Genomic DNA, 9077 nt, shown 5'->3' with positions numbered 1-9077 from the left:
CAAAGGTATATTTAACAAAGAGAACATTAGCACAGTTTCCCAATAAACTATGCTTTTAAAATTAGAACCCTTTATTAGAACAACAGAAATACAAACTGATCATAATAATCACAAAGTAGTCACTAATGTATAAATTAAAATTTGGTATTTTTCTTTGTGATCAGTAAATGTTATCAATAGAGTATGTAATTCCTCCATCCTCTTCCCTACTCCACCATAAATTTTTTCACACCTAAGAAACCCTCCACTAACAAACCCTGAATTCTTCATCTCAGAATAAAAAAACTCTCTCAGAATATAGATGTTATTGCCCTCGTTAAAATGAAACACCTCTCTAAAAATCAAATGCTCTAGAAATTTGTAACTGCTTCCATTTATGGAATAATTCCAAAGACTGGCTATTCTACACAGCTTGCGACTGAGTTAAAGTTCTTTATGTCTTAATTCTCTCTTCTCCAAAGAAGAAAGAAAAAGGAAAAAAAAGGGGGGGGGGGAATGGCATGATTACCTTCTTACTTTCCCCCTGCCTCCACCCATCAAGATAAGATATAACAACCTTAGCTTACTTTTACATACCCGCCAAAATCCTGACTTTCGAGGGATGTTACTTCAAAGTCCTCTCCTTCCCCCTTGGTCAAAGCTTACCATATAATTTTTATTTGGTCATATTGGTTTAATAGTAACTATTTCCATTCATTCATTTATTGAACAAATATTTATTGAGTTCTTCTCAAGTAAATGGTACTATTTTAGGTACTGAGGATACAATAATAAACATGACAAAAAAAAGTCCAGGTCCTTCATGGATATTTGTGGAAAACACCAGCAGTAAACAAATAAATAAATTGACAGTATAATGTCAGGTGGTGATAAAGGCAATGAAGAAAAATGAAACAGCGTACAGGAATAGGAAGTGCCATTTTAGATAGGGTAGTCAGGGAAGGCCTCTCTGGGGAAATGTGTCTGGGCTGTACAAATGGCCTGAGACGACAGAGTCCTTGGTCTACTCTAAGAACAGCAGGGAAGGCAGTATGCTTGGGGCCAGTGAGTAAAGGGAAAGAGGTAGGAGATGAGTTTGGATGAAGAGCTAGTGGCTCTTTATAAACCATAGAAAGAACTTAGATTTTGTTCTTTTTATTTGTTTCTCTTTACTTTATTTGGTTGTATTCATTCTGCTTAACTCCTCCTTGCTTTGCTGCAGCCCCAGTGCCCACAAAGGCAGAGCCAGACGGTTAAGAGAGCTGGGGGTGGCTACACGTGAGCATGTTACAAGGGGATGGGGCTAGGACACACAGAGGAGCCTTCAGAGGCGGGCAGACCAGACCCCATCAAAGGCAGAGCCAGACGGTTAAGAGAGCTGGGGGTGGCTACACGTGAGCATGTGACAAGGGGATGGGGCTAGGACACACAGAGGAGCCTTCAGAGGCGGGCAGACCAGACCCCATCAGCTCAGGTGCCCTGGCTGTGGAGGATGTGAGGAAACCCATTCATGACACCGCCACCTGGCTCCCGGTCCTCGGCATAATTGTTGTGGGTCAGATGGAACAATGTACTGCCACCCAGGAACCCTCTCAGTGGATCTAGAGCCTCTGTCCTTGCTGGGCCTCATCCAAGAACATGGACTTGGGAAATGACCATGGGCAGCCAGGAACTCATTGGACCTTCACAGGAAAAGCCATCCTGGGGATGCCCAGCCCACTAGGCTCAGCAGGGGCTATGTCTCAGGCCACAGGAGTGAGAACCATCATTATTTTTGGAAGAGCCCTGGAGCAGGGAGGCTACATTCTGGCTGGGGCCTCCAGGGCACCCTGTCCTTCCCAGGTGCTAAAAGGATGAGGTGGTGATGATGGCCTCCTCTAGCTGTCATAGCAGCTCCTCTGGGCCACGATAAGAAGGCACTTGTGTCTGCTTTCTGGAAGTCAGGGTGCTCAGCCACAGATGCCAGCGGCTCCATTATGTGGCCACATCAGAAGCAGGCTGCTGTGGGGCAAGCCAGGCTGCCATGCCACCTCCCCTCCACAACCTCCCCCAGGGTGAGGAGCCTCCTTCAGCCTTGAGAAAGTGGTAAAATTCTTCACAATTTATTGCTGAGCATGACCTCATGATGACCTGGCAGTGGTGGTGCCAGTCGGCCATGGAGTCCCTCTACCTGCTGACCTCCTGCTGCATGGCAGGGAGCTCCTGCTGCACGAAGTGCTACATGTTGGCCAGATTACAGCTTTTGACCTAGTTGTGGCTGATGGAAATAGTGTCGTCCTGGAAGGAGCAAGACACAGGCTGGCCCAGGAGCCCACAGTAGGCACCACTCCTTCCCTTCCTGCTTGTTCTGCAAGCACTGATCAGGGCCTCCTCTGCCAGGCCCAGGGCCCCGGGTGGGCAACTTGGGAACACACTGTAAGGCCCTCACCCATCTCCCAACAGCAACAGTTCATCAGGGAAGAAGGCACCAGGCTGAGGTCCTCACAGGCCACAGCTGACCCAGAATGTGTGGGCCCAGGGGAGAAATGTGGCAGGGGGTGACACAGAGGGGCCCCAGCCTCTCTGCAGCATGAAGCCCCATCCCACAACACTGTAGGAAGTCAGGAGACAGGGGCTGCGGGTCAGCAGGGGCCTGTGTAGCCTCATGCGTGTCACAGGTGGGGTGTGGCTGCCTCACCAATTTGTGGACTTGGTGGTGCCACCCACTGGACACAAACACCATCTTGCAGACCTCCTGTGTGACCTCCAGGGCTGTGACCTCTCTGCCCTGCAGGCGCACTAGGTGCAGGCAGACATAGAGGAGCTCAGAGGAGGTCACATCACAGGGCAGGCCACTATGAATATCCTGCAAGGCCTCCTCCTGCCCAGGAGAGAAGAACCACTTCTGCCTCCTGCGGATGTTGACAGACAGCTGAAGGAATGGAAGATGGTGTGGAATGGCCATCTGCGACAAGAGCTCTTTGTTCCTGCTCAGTGGGGCCAGTGTAGGCTTTGCTTCTTCTGAATGGGTGACCAAGCTCAGCATCCCACAAGCCTCCAAGTGAAGGGTGGGGCTTACTCACATGGGACAAAAACCACCAGTTCAAAACCCTCCTCAGGTAGATGTGCTAGAAAAATCATCTGGACCGCCTTTAGAGAACCTAGCAAGGGGGAGTAGGACGTGAGGGGACACTACAGCAGCCAATTCAGAAGAGGATAGGCCTGACCTGGAGAAGTGGGGTGGAGAGGAGAAACCTGTCCTAGGGGCATCAAGAGGCAGGGGCCAGGTAGGGCTGCAGGTGAGACGGGAGGATGAAGGGGAGCTATCAGGGACGACTGGGCACACGGTAAAGTGACACGTGACCTCAGCCCATCTGTTCCTCACCACGGCCAATACCATGCAGGCATCGTGAAGCATTCACCGTCCTAAAGGAGGAAGCTTCCAACCATGCTGAATTAAATTCCTGCAGAGGTGCCGGTCTTTGAGGTGGAGACAGCCTCGGGGACAGAAGCGGCCCCCTGGCTGTACTCTTTCTAGTAACTGAAAGAGTCTCTGCGGGGCATGTGTTCTTTGGAGTTCAGCGGTACTCCCGGACCCCGCAGTTTGCAACGGCCACAGCCACGTCTCCTACTTCCTGGAGCAGACCGTGGAAGCTGGACTTCCCCGCGGGCGTCACCCACAGCCGCCGGCGGGGCACGCGGGGCAGCAGGTAGCTCCGGAAGAAGTCGGCGTGGGAGTGGGCGTGCGGCTCCTCACGGAAGGCCACGCGGCCCGGCCCCGCTGGGGACACGGCCCCCAAGGCCTCCGAAGTGGCGCTTGGAGAAGGCGAGTGTCTCACGGTCCATCCGGCCAGGCTGGGCGCGGAGACGTGGATGCACCGGCTGCCTGGAGGCTCGAGCACCGAGCCTCACTTCCAGGCCTAAATTTTGTCATAAGTTGATGGAAAGGCTTTTGTAGCTGGCAGATAAGGGGATCTGAACCCTTGACCTTGGGGTTATAACACCGCGCTCTAACCAACTGAGCTACCCTGCCAGCCAGTTCCACGCATTAGAAAGACGTGTCTGTAGTGCTGAGGGTGAACTGTAGGGAAGCAACGGCAGAAGCAGGGAGACCAGTCAGAAAGCTAGTATAGAAGATTGATTGGATTTTTTGTGTTGAAGATAGAGCCAACAGGATTTGCTGATGACCCTAGAAGGAAAGATTATTTTAAGAGTTTTGGCCTTAGTAACTAAGTAAATGGTGGGAACACTGGGAAGGGAGAGAACGGAGTTGGGAGCTGTCCAACGTTAAAAAATCTGAGGTTCAGTTTCACATTTTAAGTTTGACAAAGATTAGACAGCCAAGTGAAGATTTTGACTAAAAAATAAATAAATATATAATCTTAGGTTCAGGTCCAAGCTGGAGAGAGAAATTTGAGACTCATTAATATAGAGATGGTTTTCTTTCTTTTTTAACAATCTCAAAAATTACAGGAAAGCTGCAAGTATAGTACAAACCACTTTTTTCGTTAGTCATAGGAGAATAATGACTAAGGCTGACCCAATAATAACATAGCAAGAATACTGACCCAATGCCCCCTTACCTCCTGACACTTTAGTGTGTTCTTCCTACACACAGGGACATTTTCCTGAATATACAATAAACCCATCAAAATCCAGAAATCAAAACTGGCTTAACAGATGTTCCAGGATTATCTTACACTTTTGCTGCCCCAGTACTGGCATCAGCCATTTCTCCAAGAGACATGGTTACTTTCGTGGAGAATAGTATTTAGAAGCCAAAACCTGGGGACTAAATGTGTTCAGTCGCTATTAGGGTGTTGCTATTCCCAGACTCTCTCAGTGGACAGAGCTAAGGAATATAGAGACAGAGACAGAGATTCATAAACACATACACACTTTTAGATACATACATTTATTTCTATATCTTTATATCTCTAACTATCTAGATCTATAATCATAAATTCCCACAAATACCTCCTGTTCCAACTCAACATCACAAGGTTTATTGTAGTTTTCTTCTTTTACATCTGCACTGAGAAACCTGGATCCTATTTTTTAATATATTATGCAAGCAACTCCCCTGTAAGTAGCAGATCTTCCAATGTCACCACCACTTTCTTCCCTGCACAGATGCCCTCCTCACCCCACTCAGGCTCTGACATTCACACCTATCTGTCCCTCTCATGTGGATGCCCTCCTTATTCTGCTTAGGCTTTGACTCGTCATGCATGGCCAGTTTTCTGTGTGGATACCTAATAGCTCATGCCAGTCTGTCCTTCTGCTTGTATGTCCTACTCACTCTGCACAGGCAATGACTATCCATACTAGTCAGTCCTCTTATGCATGCACCTTCCTTACCTATACTAGACTCCAAAACCCCACTCTGAGACTCTGATTGTCTCCAACTCAGGCCCAATTCCAGCCTTGCTCTGTTCTACCTAATGGCTTTGGGAACAAATCATTAAGAAAGGGAAGGGAAGGGGGAAAAGGAAAGGGAAAAAGAAAGCCATATATATACTAGTTGAGAGCTTCTAGGGTAGATAGAGAAAAGGATAACTAAGCTTTGGGGCCCTTCAGCTTTGACATTTACTTGTCAAAGTAATGAGGAACAAAAAAAGTAGACTGCAAAGGAGCCAAAGGCATAGGGAAAAACAAGGAGAGAGAGGTTTATCAGAAGCCAATGTAGAATGTGTTCCAAGAAGATGAACTGTGTTAAATACTACTAAAAGGTCTAGCATGATGAAGACTGAGAGCTCAGCATTAGGTTTAGTGATAGGGAGGGAAATGGCATACTTGGTATTACCAGTGGAATAGTGAGGGCAAGAAACCTTACTGGAATGGATTCAAGATAGGATGAGAGATAATGACATGGGAACAGCAAATATAGATAATTCTTTTGTGATTTTCTGCAAAGAAGATTAAAGAAATAGGATAGTGGCTAAAGAGGGGTGTGAGTTCAAGGGAGAGTTTCTTTTATTAAATGAGAAATATTTAATATATTTGTACATTGGTGTTAATGATCCTACAGAAAGGTAAAAATTGATATAGGAAAAAGATGGGATAATTTTAGAAGCAAAAGGGGTCAGGACCCAGAGAACAAGAGGAGAAGTTAGACTCAGACAGAAACAGGAACAGTTCAGCCTTTGTAGTAGGAAGGAAGGTAAGATGCAAGTAGGTGAGAAGAATTAGTGAGGAGAGACTGTGATAGTTCTCTTGTTTGTTTGTTGCAGAGGGAGGGAGGGCGGCTGGCCAGTATGGGGATCTGAACGTGATAGTTCTCCTCTAATTGCTTCTTTTTTCTCACTGAAATAGAAAGCAAGGTCATCAGCTGAGAGGGAAGAGGGAGGAAGGGGCTTGAGGGGAAGAGTGCAAGAGTCAGATGACCAGGGAAATGTAAAGAATTGCTGGGCAACACTGACAACCCACTTGAGGCTTGAGGTCATAATGTTAAAGTGAGTCCAGTCAGCATGATAATTTGGTTTTCTCCAGTTGATTAGGTGCAGGCACTGAGTAGGTGAGAAGTTATGTTTCACTAGACTTGGGGTTTTGCCAAGCAAGTACCAAAAAAGAAAAGTGCAAGGGTGTTGAGGATGTGAGCTATGACTGTTCATTGTACAAACCATCTCATGAAGGAGTTTACAAAATATTAACCATGTAATATTTAAAATGCATTTTAATAAAATTTAAAATAATTATAAGGTAGTTTCACCATAGTGACACATGTATAGGTGTGCGTGTATATACTGTATTTATAAAAAACATATAAATATATAGGTAAATAAAATATTATCTTCTTGACTGTAACTGTCATTTACATTTGGAGATAATATTGTGTGTCCAGGTATTATAAATACTAAGTAAATTCAGAAGTCAATATTATTATCATCAATATTATCACTATACAATTATAGACTCTATAATAAATGGCTATTGTTCCTTATCTCTGAACTGAATGCAGTTTAGGAAATACTGGGCTAAATTTTTCCTTTTTTGTCTAGGGGGCTAATAGCTTAAATGTTTCAAACCACCTTACCCCTCTGTTCTGTCCTGAGGCACCAACAACTTAAATAACTAGTAGTTTAGCAATTTTATTATTTCACTCCAAGACAGCATCACTAAGCCAGTAGGTGAATACATTAGAACTAATGATATGAGAATAGCTATGTGTGGCTCCACTTTTGACATCCAGATGTTCCTTAGACCTTACTCCATTTTAGAACTGGGTGGGTAAGAATTATGTGTTCATTCATTCACTCACTATTACTTGAATAACTGCCGTGTGTTGGCTCAGTGGCGGGACATAAATGTTAATATGCTATGCTTTCTACTCTCAAGAGGGTTTCTTAACAGTAGGCCAGAGGAGACATGCACACAAATAATTCTGTAAAACAGTATGTGATGAGTGTTACATTGTTGATATAAACTGAATTCCATAGTTATACAGAGTTAAGGAAGACATGGTATTTGAACTGGGATTTAAGGGATGGCAGAATTTTAAAAGATAGGGAATAGAGTAAAGGCATTTTAGGCAGAAGGAACGACATGAGCAAAAACATTGGAGGTAAAGAAGAAAAAATGGGTGGAAAGAGCAACATATTTTAGAAATCCTTTGCCAGCAAGAACAAAAATTCACTTGATCGAGTTTAAGTAAAATAGGATTTATTATTTTTTTTAAAAAATTCTCACAGTATCAAGGATAGGCAGGAAGTATATGTAGGCTCTACAAGTGTGTAGAACCAGGAACTGGAAAGTTAAGAACCAAGGTTATCTTTCCATCTTTTTGGAAACATATTATCTCTCATTTCTATTTTTCACTGTCTCTTTCTTTCTTTTCTTTCTTTTTTTTTTTTTTATAAACAGAACAAATTTATTGCTTACAGTTTCTGAGGTTGGGAAGTCCAAAGTCCATCTGATGGTGGCAACAGCGACTCAGGGGTCTCACATTGCAAGATCGTAGAAGCAGAGAGAGCAGAAAGAGAGCAAGACAGATTCTTTTCTTCTTTTAAAGCACTCAGAACCACACCCCTGACCATCATTTTTAATCCATTCACTACTGTATGATCCTACAATCCAATCACCTCTTCAGGGCTCTACCTTTCGATTACCATAATAGGATTTCCCACCCTCTTAACAGTCACAGTGGGGGCTAAGTTTTTTGTTTTTTTTTTTTTCAAAAAGATGACCGGTAAGGGGATCTCAACCCTTGGCTTGGTGTTGTCAGCACCACGCCCAGCCAGTGAGCGACCCGGCCATCCCTGTAAGGGATCCGAACCCGTGGCCTTGGTGTTATCAGCACCGCACTCTCCCGAGTGAGCCACGGGCCGGCCCAAGGGGCTAAGTTTTTAATACATAAAACTTGGGAGACAATTCAAGCTTAAATGAGTTTTGGGGGACCTAACTCAATCCACTACATTCTGCCCCTGGCCCCCCAAAACTCACGTCCATTTCACATACAAATACATTCATTTCATCCCCAAAGTCTTAACTTGTTTCAACTCAAAAATCCAAAGTTCAAAGTCCCATCTATGAAATTCAAAACAAGTTATCTACTTCCCAGCTACAATGGCGGGACAAGCATAGAGTACATATTCCCATTCCAAAAGGGAGAAATAGGCCAAAAAAGGGTGTAACAGGTCCCAAACAAGTCCGAAACCCAGCAGGACAGGCATTAAATCTCAAAGCTGGCAAATCAGATACTTTAACTCCATGTTCGTCCTCCTCTGCGTGCTTGTGTGGGGGGTTGGGTCCCCAAGTCCTCGGGCGGCTCCGCTCCCATGGCTTTCCTGGTCGCAGGCCACTCTTCAGCTCTCCCAGGCTGTCATTCCACTCTGGTAGCTCCACAAATCTGGGGTCTCTATGGCGGTTCCGCTCTCACAGCTTCACTAGACATGGTGTTGTTGGGGTTTCTCTGCTGCAACTCTGACCCCACGTTTCCCCTCAGCATTGCTCTAGTGAATGTTGTCTGCAGTGACTCTGCCCCTGTGACAGAGCTTTTCCTGGGCCCCCAGACTTTTCCATACATCCTTTGAAATCTGGTGGAGTTTCCCAAGCCTTCACAGCTCTAGCATTCTGCAAGCCTGCAGACCTAACACCATGTGGATGCCACCAAGGCTTCC

At 45.4% G+C, this 9077-nt stretch overlaps 1 pseudogene; it reads right to left on the bottom strand.

The window, feature by feature from the left end:
* Positions 1–1953: 1953 nt before the first annotated feature.
* On the bottom strand, positions 1954–4705 carry LOC103594979 (annotated as a pseudogene).
* Positions 4706–9077: the final 4372 nt, after the last annotated feature.

The sequence above is a fragment of the Galeopterus variegatus genome, unplaced genomic scaffold (genome assembly GCF_000696425.1).
Source record: "Galeopterus variegatus unplaced genomic scaffold, G_variegatus-3.0.2 Scaffold1655, whole genome shotgun sequence".
NCBI classification, from domain to species: Eukaryota; Metazoa; Chordata; class Mammalia; order Dermoptera; family Cynocephalidae; genus Galeopterus; species Galeopterus variegatus.
This window is presented reverse-complemented; position numbering and strand designations above follow the sequence as displayed.